This window comes from Pinus tabuliformis, chromosome 8, assembly GCF_031772625.1.
Source record: "Pinus tabuliformis cultivar Carrire ecotype Pingquan chromosome 8, CPIR1, whole genome shotgun sequence".
Classification (NCBI taxonomy): Eukaryota; Viridiplantae; Streptophyta; class Pinopsida; order Pinales; family Pinaceae; genus Pinus; species Pinus tabuliformis.
The window spans coordinates 1,509,456,894-1,509,468,390 of record NC_142294.1 but is presented as its reverse complement, the minus strand read 5'-3'; the positions used below and the strand labels follow the sequence as shown (position 1 = coordinate 1,509,468,390).

The 11,497-nt window shown below is 42.7% G+C and overlaps 2 non-coding genes across 2 annotated transcripts; one reads left to right on the top strand and one right to left on the bottom strand.

The window, feature by feature from the left end:
* Window positions 1–2,996: 2,996 nt before the first annotated feature.
* On the top strand, window positions 2,997–3,068 carry TRNAH-GUG (transfer RNA histidin (anticodon GUG)). Its single transcript has one exon. It is a non-coding gene; the product is annotated as a tRNA-His (tRNA).
* A 610-nt stretch (window positions 3,069–3,678) lies between these two features.
* Window positions 3,679–3,765, bottom strand: TRNAM-CAU (transfer RNA methionine (anticodon CAU)). Its single transcript is given in 2 exon segments — window positions 3,679–3,714; window positions 3,728–3,765. It is a non-coding gene; the product is annotated as a tRNA-Met (tRNA).
* Between the last annotated feature and the right edge of the window lie 7,732 nt (window positions 3,766–11,497).

The following is an 11,497-nucleotide window of genomic DNA, read 5'->3' as shown; positions in this document are numbered from 1 at the left end:
AGTGTTGTTCACAATGACTTGGCCACTCAAGACCTAATTTTGTTTATTCACTAATTTTGGATTACCCTAATCCCTTTAGTAGACTATGCCTCTTCTACCACCTTTGAGCCAACCTCCCCCCCAACATCCCTTGAACTACAATATCATCCAATGTTGGGGATCCAAATGACCAATGCCTTCCTCCCATTTCCCAATTTTCATCTCTTCAATCGACTTGTTCCAAATATGATATTTTTTATCAACTTGTTGGAATGCATCCCTTAGTTTGATCTAGATTGGATCATTATCCTATTTTTCATCCATCTTGATGCTTTAAAGTGGAAAAACTTGAGGAATTAGTGCACAAGACCATTTTTATTAGTGGTCTAGTTAGGAAAATTTTGAGTAAAAAACTTCAAGATCCATATCGAGGCATTAATTGTGGTCATAACCTTGCTATGGACCTAAATTCCATAATCTAACATTGGTATCTTTCCAAAGGTGCAAGAATCGCCTTAATCGGAGCTTGTATGAGAAAGTTATGCATCTCGGAAAATGACCTATTGAAATTGATCACCCTAATTCAAGAGGATGTCATGTCAACCCGAATTATTCATGGAAAAGGGGCTACACAACGTGATCATAATGAAGTCTTTAGAAGAGTCAATATTGTAACTCTAGTAAGAGTTGGAAGAGTAAATCTAACTACTAAGAGGCTATCGGGTTGTGTTATTGCTCGGCCTGTAGGAGGAAAGGAGGTTTCATTCTATTGGAAACATTTTGTTCTATAGATGAGCGAAGTAGCCGAGACTGCATAGCAAAAGAGAAAACAAATAGGGTTTGTACATTATAGCAACCAATGGACGATAGGTCTCACTTCTTTGTACTTGCATCCATTTCTATTTAGAGAAAGAGAGAACAAAGCCTAATCATCTTCCAGCCTAGAAAACTGCAAGTTGTGACATTTTCTTTTAGTCAAACTTCATCATATTTCATCCATTTACATTTACCGGTACAGTTTTTAAAACCTTGAAACAGCACATTATATATTTGTTGCATATTATTCCAGCAATTGAGGCACATTAATGGCATAGGGTCTGAGGCTATTTTCAGATTCTGGTAGCAGATTTTGGGAGAATGTTCACAGACTGCCTACATCAACATGACACGTTTTTACATGTCCAAAGATGTTGTAATCATAATGTTCTCCCAGTATGCAGACATGATTCTGAATGTACTGCAGTGGCAGCCCTTATACTAACTCAAAAAATCAGTTGTGTTCAGATTTACTATACTAAAATGTTACAGGCCAAAGCCAGCAGCAGTTTGAAGTTATACAAAGATATCGGATGTTATTATCATAATGCTCTCCCAGTATGAAGACATGATTTTGAATGTATTGCCGTCGCAGCCCCTGTACTAACATAAAAAATCAGTTTTGTGCTCAGATTTACTATACTAAAATGATATAGGCCAAAGCCAAGAGCAATTTGAAGTTATACAAAGATATGAGATGCGGCATTGACAGCACTTGAAGTTTTAAAAAAAGTGCGTTCTTCATACTCCAGAGGTGAAAATTCCATGTTGTGGCCGTGGAGCCCTGGGCTAATGCCAGAAGCCACTGTTTTTCCTGGTTTTCTCGAAAATTTATATACTCAAATTTCCAAACAAATTTATCAACCATAATCTCCTTACGAAGGAATTTTGGAACTCCAAAAATTTTCCTGGACGTCTTTTCTTCAGATTTATTGAACATTCAGAGATATCCCTCCCCTCTATACGTCAATAAGGGAAAAATAAAATTAAAAATTGGGGTAAGAGAGGCTCGAACTCTCGAGTTCAGGATTACTCAAACCAGATATGAGACATATGCACCACCACCCCACACAATCAAATATAAATAGACATCATCTAATGTTCAAGAAAAACCTTAATTCCATTCCGAGTAATGGAGAGCAATGGACTGTAAAGATGGTTATCAATTTGTCCAAACTAACCATAGGCTCTCCATTTATAAAAGGTTCAGAACATGGACTGAAATTTGCTTTGGCTCGAAAACAAGATCCTTGTTGAAAATTGATTTTTAACACTGAAGACTATACGACAGGAATGCACTGAGAATCTTAGATGAGTGAAATTGTGTGGCAACAACTTCAAATTTTTTAGAAAGAAAGTGAAGAGATACATATTGAAGGGTTTTATGGTTGTGGGACTACATCTAGCACTTGATCATGAGGAACCACTTTTGAGTTTTGGCTTACTTATTTTGATGAATCTATATGTGCCTTTGGATGAGCTTGATTATTGATTTATGACTGAGCACTTGATAATTGGGAATTTGAGGGCATTTCCAAAAGATTTGCAGTTCTGTTAATAATGATACCTCGGAAAATTGCAATCTGTGGCTTTTTCTTTCTTTAAAAGACCTTCATCATATTTCATCCATTTACAGGTACACTTTTCAGAACCTTGGAACAGCACATATATAATTGTCTCATATTATTCCTGCAGTAGAGGGAGATTAATAGCATAGGGTCTGAGGTTCATTTTCAGATTCTGATAGCATATCTTGGGAGAATGTTCACACATTTGATTACTTCCTACCTCAACATGACCCGTTTTCACTTGTCCAGACTCCAAAGATGTTATTATCATAATGATATCCTAGTGTGCAGACATGATTTATCAGACTGAATGTATTGTTGTGGCAGCCCTTATACTAACTCAGAAAATCAGTTTTGTGCTCAGATTTACTACACCGAAATGACATAGGCCAAACCAAAAAACAATTTAAAGTTACAAAAAGAGCTCAGATTTACTACACCTAAATGATAGGCCAAGTAAAAAAACAATTTGAAGTTACAAAAAGATACGAGAAGCGGAGGGTTGACAAGGAGACCCCTGGTAGCGCTGTAAATTTTGAAAACATTCTGTTTTTTAACATTCAAAAATAGGTCTGGAATATGTCTCTCATTTTATGGCTATAGATTAGAACTCCTGAACAGAAATTTCATCATGTGGCTGTAGTTTAGTGGTGAGAATTCCACGTTGTGGCCGTGGAGACCTGGGCTCGAATCCCAGCAGCCACAGTTTTGCGCGGTTTTCTTTAGAAAATTTAAACTCCATTCTACTTCGGAACAAATTATGAACTTCACTTTCCTTGCAATTGCTAGGAACCTCATTCATCTATAAATCTGCTGAAATTATGAAATCCTAGCCGCCACAATCGTCTATAATTCTCATAAAATTATGACCTCCAATCTACTTCCGAGATAGTTTAGGAATTCGAAATTGCTCCAGGAAATTTTCCTGGACGTCTTCACTTCATATTTATTGAACATTCAGAGATATTCCTTTCACTTCTACCTCAATGACGAACAATTAAAAATTGGGGTGAGACGGGCTCCCAATTCTCGAACTCAAATCAGTTATGAAACCTACGCCCGCTACGGAATAAATTTATGAACTGCTCTATCGTTACGAAAATTCCTAGCCGCCGCATTCGTCTATAATTCTGATAAAATTATGTACTCCAACCTCCCTCCTAAAAGCATTTAGGAATTCCAAACAGCTTTCAAAGAATCCAACCTAAAAGCATTTAGGAATTCCAAACAGCTTTCAAAGATTTGCTTGACGTCTTCTTTTCTTCATATTTATTGAACATTCAGAGATATTCCTTACCCCTGTAAGTTAAAAAAATGGGGTGAGAGAGGCTCGAACTCTCGACCTCAGGATTGCTCAAATCAGCTATGAGACCTACGCGCTAACCAACTGCGCCACCACCCCATACGGCTAACTTCGAATATAAATCCTAATTCACTATCAAGTAATGGAGATCAAGAAACTGATTGGCAAGCCACGGGTTCCACAGTTCTCTCAACAACTAAACGCATGACCCTTAACATCTTCACCTCCCCGTCTTCCAGCCCTTCTTCCATCTCTCGCTTGGAGGCTCCCACCGCCTGGCTTTTCTTAAACTGAACACTGATGGCGGTTTCTAAATGCAATCGGAAGGCCGCTGGTTTAGGGGGATATTTTGAAATTACTTGGGAAATCCAGTAAATATCCATACTGGACCTCTGGGGCATAGCACAAACAATGCGGCTGAACTCACGGCCTTGGAGGAAGCTCTCAAGATCGTCTAGAGGCAAGGTCTCTCCAAATTCCTCGTTGCACACCTTGGAAGATTCTTCAATCAAACATGACTGCTGAACCCAGGTGCAGCAGGATCGAACCTCCCTGGATTGGGTGTCAGACATGCGAGCCCTGGGTGCGGGCCGCCGCCACCCACTAAAACACAAGCCTAGGGGACATGGCAGTACCCCTCACTTGAGGTTTGTAATGCCATGCCATCGGTTCGGGACTGGGAGTTACTTGACATTGTCCTCATTCCGCCACATCTTGCTTAATACGACACTAAATCTTCTGCCTGATTTCGTATCTACATGGCGCTCAACTCACTTGCGAGGTTTTCCATGTTGCTAAGCCTAATTAACTTGGTAATCACTCCCAGGCACGCCAAAACATTTAGCTTTGACACTCTGCTCCAGGTCTTTGTTTTTGATGTCTCTGGACAGTTCTCCACACTCAAAACTACATATCAGAGAAATGCTCCTCCTCGGCTCTGTGGTCTTTATACTGGACAGAAGCATTCAAGGATTATGGTGTCATGGCTAGGTGTTTTGTGCACATTCTTGAACTATATCATCTCTGGTAGCAGATTGGGGTTCACAGGCTGTCATCGCTGGCCATCCACTCGACGTATTTTTTTGAATGGTGAAACCTGCACTCAAGTGCAAATAGAGGACTGATGACACTATTTATTTTGGGATTGATACTCGGGGGATCGAGCATTCACACAAAAATATTGACACTAGGCACGCAATATTTCTTCGATTGGGGATTTCTTTATTTCGGCTATATAACTTGCGCCCTTTTAACAGGGATTGGAATCAGCGTTTTAAGGAGGTTGCTTTGAAATGTTGAGCTTTTCTGCAGGGCAGAAACCTCTTCTTTGACTGATGCGAGGGGTTTTCTCACTGATTTTCGGCTAGGGCTTTGAGTTTTGTGGTTTCATCTTTATACATACAATTCCAAGGGAGACGCTGGCTTATTATCACTGTTTTGCTTGGCCGCAGGAGTTTTAAGTCTAATTTCTATTGCAAACCTTTATGCGCTATAACCTTTCGTGTTTTGCAGATATTTAAATTCGAAATTTGAAGGGTTTTCTCATTTGGATTTTTGGCGTATTGGTGACTGTAGAATTCAAACAACGAGCACAGTGGATAGAGCAGGAGAGAAGACAGGACAGTGGACAGTGCGGCAGTTGTCAAGAAGTCAGATCAACATACTTTGAAGGGTTAAGCGTCAAACAGAGTAAACAGCAACAACGAGAGACCAGTGCTGCTCAGAGGCGCAAACCAGAAAAGGAAGAGAGGATGCACGCTAAGTGTTTGACGAATCAATTGTATAACAACTGAAGTTACAGTCCTGTTTGTGCAGTATTTTTATAGGACTTCTGATGGACCTATACATGGACGTTAACCAATTCCTTGAAATCTTGTCAGAGCTTTCAGCTTCGCCTTAAGTAAACAGTCGCTGAAGGTCAAAGGGCACAGCTTGAAACTAGGGTCCATGAAAACACCATGGAGTCGAATTCATTTTGGACAGCCCAAGTAAAACAAATTTTGCAGAAAATGGAATTTCTGGAAACTGAAAACAACAAGCTCCGTTCTAAAATACACACCCTCTCTACCAGAGTTTCGGAGGTGGAAGGGGATAATTTATCCCTTAAGAAGATATTACATGAAAGCAAAGAGCAGGAAAATCTCCATCCTCCAAATGATACGTTGCATGTAGAAATTCTTGACCTTAAAAGCAAGCAGGAAGAAATCCGATCCCAACAGGTCACCTTCAAACAAGAAACTGAGACACACATCAATTCTTGGGCACAGGTGGTTCGGGCAAAGGATAAAACTCCTACCCCTCTTGCAGCAGTTGAGGAGGTGGTGCAAGCAAAACTTGTGGAAGAATGCACCAGACGAGCAAGAGAATTGAATCTCAAGGTGAGAGGTCTCCCCTTACCTCACTCCTCTCCGGATCCTATGGAAGTGGGGGCTAGGTTCCTTCAGGATACCCTTAGCCTCCCTGATATAGCTCTGGACAAAGCCTGGTTGGGCTACGACTCCACTCTCTTCCTCAAGTTTCGGACTGCATCCGATCGACTCCGCACCCTCAGGGCTAAGCGAAAGTTGTTTTCTCTCCCCAGCAAGATTTTCTTGGATGAGGACCTCACTTGAGCATAGGTTGCAGAACTTAAACAATCCAGAGAACAGGTTATGGCAGCACGGTAGGCAGGGAAATGGGCAGTTATCAGGAATCTTTGGGCAGTCATTCGAGACTCCTTCCCACCTGGGTGGGAACCCCGAATTGGAGGTTCCAAATGATAGGCCCGCTTGGGGAGACAACAAGGTACAAGCATCTCTATCCGTTGTTGGAATGGCAATGGATCTTTCTGGTCATCGCCAAGACTTTTGTATGATGCTCTCGAATCAGCGAACATCCTCTTCGTGACCGAGACTCATGCAAGCCCTGTTCGACCTCTCCCAGATATCACAGGTTACCATTGGTTCTCAGTTTGCAGGCAGGAGACGAGGAGCTCGGGAGGGGTCAGAGGATCAGGTGGAGTTGCTTGTTTGGCTAGTGACTCACTTTGGAACAGGGCATCTGTGGGAGTCGAAGACGAGTTTGCCAGGTTTATGTGGATTCGGATTAGCATCAAAGTCTCTCGTCCGAGGGACATCTACATTGCAGTCTGTTACTTTCCCCAGCCTCTTCACCATTTGCCATCGATAATGGCTCAAATGGGGACCCCTTTATATACTTGTACACTGGCATCACCCAATACTCTATTGTTGGGGAAGTCATCCTCCTAGGTAACTTCAATGCTCATACTAGAGATCTCCAGATCTCCCTCCACGATCGATCAGAGGACGTGTTTTGTACCCAGGGGATAGATCTAGATTCAGTTGGGCTTCACCAGATGTCAAATGATGCTTTGGGGCCTACAACAGTTTATGTTAAGCATCTATTGCAGTTGGGGGAATCACAGTTGTTGTTAATTCTAAATGGTCCTCCCTGTTTCCCAGATTCTCGCTTTTTCATGTGTCGGCCATATGGCGAGGGTGCGAGTGTAGTTGATTATGTCCTTGCTAGCCAGAACTTACTCCCTTTTATTTGCCATCTCTCGGTCTCCCCCATCCCCCTTGCTGATCATGCACTTCTTTCCTTCTCTCTCTGGTTTGACCCTCCCCTTCCACCCCATCCTTCCCCTCGGGGCCCACCCCGAACCACCTTTCAATTTGACGAAGGCGACCCTAACATCTTCTCCTCTACTCTACGCAAGATGCTCCCATCAGAAACCCAGTTCTCCTTGCTTGATTCTGCTTCCACTAAATACACCCGTCTTTCATCTGCCATTTGGGAAGCAACACTCAAATCCTTCCCTCACTCCACTCGTCCCACTTTCACCTCCTAAAAAGTTGGATCTTGCCCCATGAACAAATGGTATGATGATGAATGCAAGACTCTACATCGAGAACTTCGATATGCTTTCACCCACTCTCAACCCTTCTACCCTGACATCAAAGCTTCTTACCATCGTCTCCTTCGTCGCAAGAAATGACTCTTTGTCTCTCATAGAAGACGGGAACTTTCTGCTCTCCTTGCCCACTCCCCTAAACAATTCTGGCATACCATCCTTCCTCGACGCTCCCCTCTTCCATCTGACCTCGACCCTACATCCATGTTCTCTCACATTTCCAACCTTTATGATATTCCGGGGAAGGGCCAAGTTCGTGTTACCTCCCCACCCCCTTCCTGTTACCTATTCTCAAACAAATATATTAGAGAGGCCATTTGGGTGATGAACAACAACAAAGCAGTCGATGAGGAAGGCTACCAAGCAGAGTTCTTTAAACACAATTTCCATGCTTTGATTAGTTACTTGGCTGATCTCTTCAACCATGTAGTCCGTGAAGGTTTTCCACCGGCATGGTCACACCACATCATCCATCCGATCCACAAATCAAGCTCCAACTCAAATCCTAATAACTACAGAACGATCATGGTGGGCCACACGTTCTCGAAGTTGTATGCTACTGTTCTACATAGGAAGCTCTCCAGTGACCTTGAGCAGAGACAACTCAGAGCTAGGGGACAGACAAGTTTTCAACCAACTCATCAAACCATTGACCACATCTTCACCTTTCGCGCAATGATTGAGGAGGCACGACATCGCTCTTCGAAAGTCTACTGTTGTTTCATAGATTTTCAGAAAGCTTTTGACTCTGTTCCGAGGGAAGCCTTACTCCAGAGACTCTGAGATATCACCATCTCGATGATCCTATTTATAGCGATTACGCGCCTATATGAGTTCATCCTTGCTCGTCTTTGCATGGTTCATGGGATGTCTGATTTCATTCAAAGCACTATTGGGGTTAAACAGGGTTGTCCATTGTCTCCTACCCTGTTTGGGATCTATATTGATGAGTTGGAGGCTTTTCTATACGAGCATATCTAGGACACTAATGGTTGCCTTCTTCACGAGCTCACGATATCTATTCTACTCTTTGGCGACAATGTGGTCCTCCTCTCCTCATCTCCAGAAGGATTACAGAGGTAGTTGGATGCCTTAGCTTTGTTTTGTGATCTTCAACAGTTAACAGTCAACTTGGGTAAATCTAAGGTTATGATCTTCAATGGGGTGAAGAAAACTTCGGACCTTCACTTCCTATTCAGAGGGGAGGAAGTTGAGATCACCAACACATATACGTACTTGGGGGTGAAATTCTCATGTCCCCGCTTCAGTTTGTGACCAACTCTTCAACCTCGGATCAACAAAGGATATGGATCCTTAGCCCTTCTCGAGAGATAGTTCTTTCGACATCACTTCCAGGACATCTCATCCAAGATGAGCCTCATGGACACCTTGATTCGTCCCACTGTTCTATATGGCTCAGAGATTTGGGGACTGTCTTTACTTGAGTCGGATTGGGCTTCAATTGAGAGAGTCCAGACTCTTCTTCTCCGCCGCATCATTAGATGCAAACAAACAATACCTCAACACATCATCCTTGCAGAGTTTGGAGCTCAACCCTTTCGGCTTGAGACAGTCTTTAGTTTGGTCTCATTCTTGCATCGTGTCCGGGGATTTGCAGACTCGATAAAGAGTAGGGACCATTACCCTTACTTGGCATATTGCTCTTCTGAGAATATTTCTCGTTCAACTGCCTCGGGCCGGACTAGATGTTGGTTTACAGGAGTTTAAGATCTCTTAGAGTCAGTGAGCATTCAGTTGGATCGTCTCCCTCCTTTCCGATATTCCTTGGATGCTCCTGGTCACCTTCTACCTACTAGACAAGAGTTGAACAAGATCATTAGGGAGGACATCTACAGGCAGTTCATCCAGGTCACCTGGGTCAATCCTCCAGGAGGGTTGCGCCCAAAGATGGCCTTCTACGTTGAGCACTTCTTGGAGTTGAGAGACGGGCTCATTATTCAACCCCAATATACATTTCACCACTGGATGCATGCTCTTCGCATTCCTCTAGGCCAGTTCAGAGTAGGTTCTCATAGAATTCGGGTAGAGATGGACCACTAGATTGATAGGCCAAACAGAATCTGTCAGGTATGTCATTTACAGGAAGTAGAGACCAAGGTGCACTTCATTTTTGGATGCCCTATCTACTACAAGATCAGAGGAAGGTTCCATTGCTTGTTCAGAGACTCTCAGACCCTCACAGACTTTTTCAGGTATCTCAATCAGAGATGTTTGGCCCTATATATGCAGGAGGCTCTTAGGTTCCGAGCGCATATTCTTCAGCCTCCCATCAGACCAGACCCCACACAGAGGATCATGACATTTTTCAGGGTACTACCTTCAGACAGGGGCACAAAGAGAACAATTGATACCGTTTCATATCCAGACTCTAGACCAGTGAGGATCCATGGGACCTCACCCCGCCACACAAGACCCCAGTAGCTAAACCGTCTCAGATCCATCCTTGGGAGACGGACTAGGTCCTCCAGACCTCAGCAGTGCACAAACTCCCCCAGACAACGAGTTAGTGGACAATCTGTACCTCCCACTGACCCTTCATCAGGCCAACAAACTTTGTGGAATTTTTTCAGTGCTCTTCAGTCAGTCTCAGATGTTAGGAGAGATGGGTCTGATCCTCTTCGTCAGGGCATTCCATACATTGTATCTTTTATGTTCCTACATTGTACCTTTTATATTCATGCATTGTATTTTTTATAGGAGACTGTTTGGTTCTCCCGCATTTTATGGACATCATTGTACTCAACAGTCCCTTTGACCTACTTTCTAATCATTAGTTAGACATAAATACAATTACCTTATCTTATCTTATAACATTTTCATGAGTGGCAGCCTCAGCCCCTTGTCAACAGCATCCGTTTCCTCACTTCTTTCCCTACGTTTCTCCAGGAAGTTTGACCTGAGCCAGTCGCTTTTGTTAACTCTGTAGCCTCCCATTCTTAGCTTGAATTGCAAGCCATGCTGCGTCAACAAGCACGGATCTGCCAGGGTGTAGTTTATTACCAAGAGCATGGACAAAGCCGGGCCCAACTGCGAACTGAAAGCTCAGCAGCTAGGTTTCAGGAACTAACCTTACAGCCCATTCATGAACTAACTTTACAGCCCATTCAGGATGAACTGACCCAGGTGGAACAAGATTTGGCAGATGAACGGTGCACCCTTACTGACTTTCAAGTGCTAGCTGAAGGAGAGTGGGTACCTAACGCAAGTCACACCAAGGGCAGATACAATCAATATATGTATACTATGGACATCTATTGACACCTTAAATTCCTCCTTGGCAAGGTTCTCTTTGACATAAATGCCACCAGAGAAGACACATTGCTTTTCCTGGATCACATGCAAAGGAAATTGGCAACCATGGACAGAAGGCTTAGGCACTTTGAAAGACACATAGGCCTCCCTCCAAAACCTGGTTGCTTTCCTGGCAACAACGGAGCCCATCCAAGTAGAATCCCCACTGACTCTAATCACTACTCTTGATTGTTTCATTATTTGTTAGTTTTAATGCATCATTTTTGTATCAGTTTAATACAGGCCCTTGATGCCCAGCTACTGTTTTTAGACTTCTAGTAAGTGACGGTTAGATTTTGGACTGAAACTCTCTTAAAAATTTTGAATTTCTGTATTTAGTCGGGGCTGCCCAATGGAAGATTGCATCAATTGTAAATTATAACGCACTATTAGCAGGCAATACAAATTTTAACTTCACAAAATAAAATGGAGATCGAGGAACTGTAAAAATGGTTATCCATTTGTTCAAACAAACCGTGGCATCTGCATTTATAAAAGGTTCAGAATTTGCTTTGTTTCCAAAACAAGATCCCTGTTAAAAAATGCAAGATTTGTGTTAAAAAATGATTTGTAACGCTGAAAACTCTATGTTTGTGTCGGATGGAG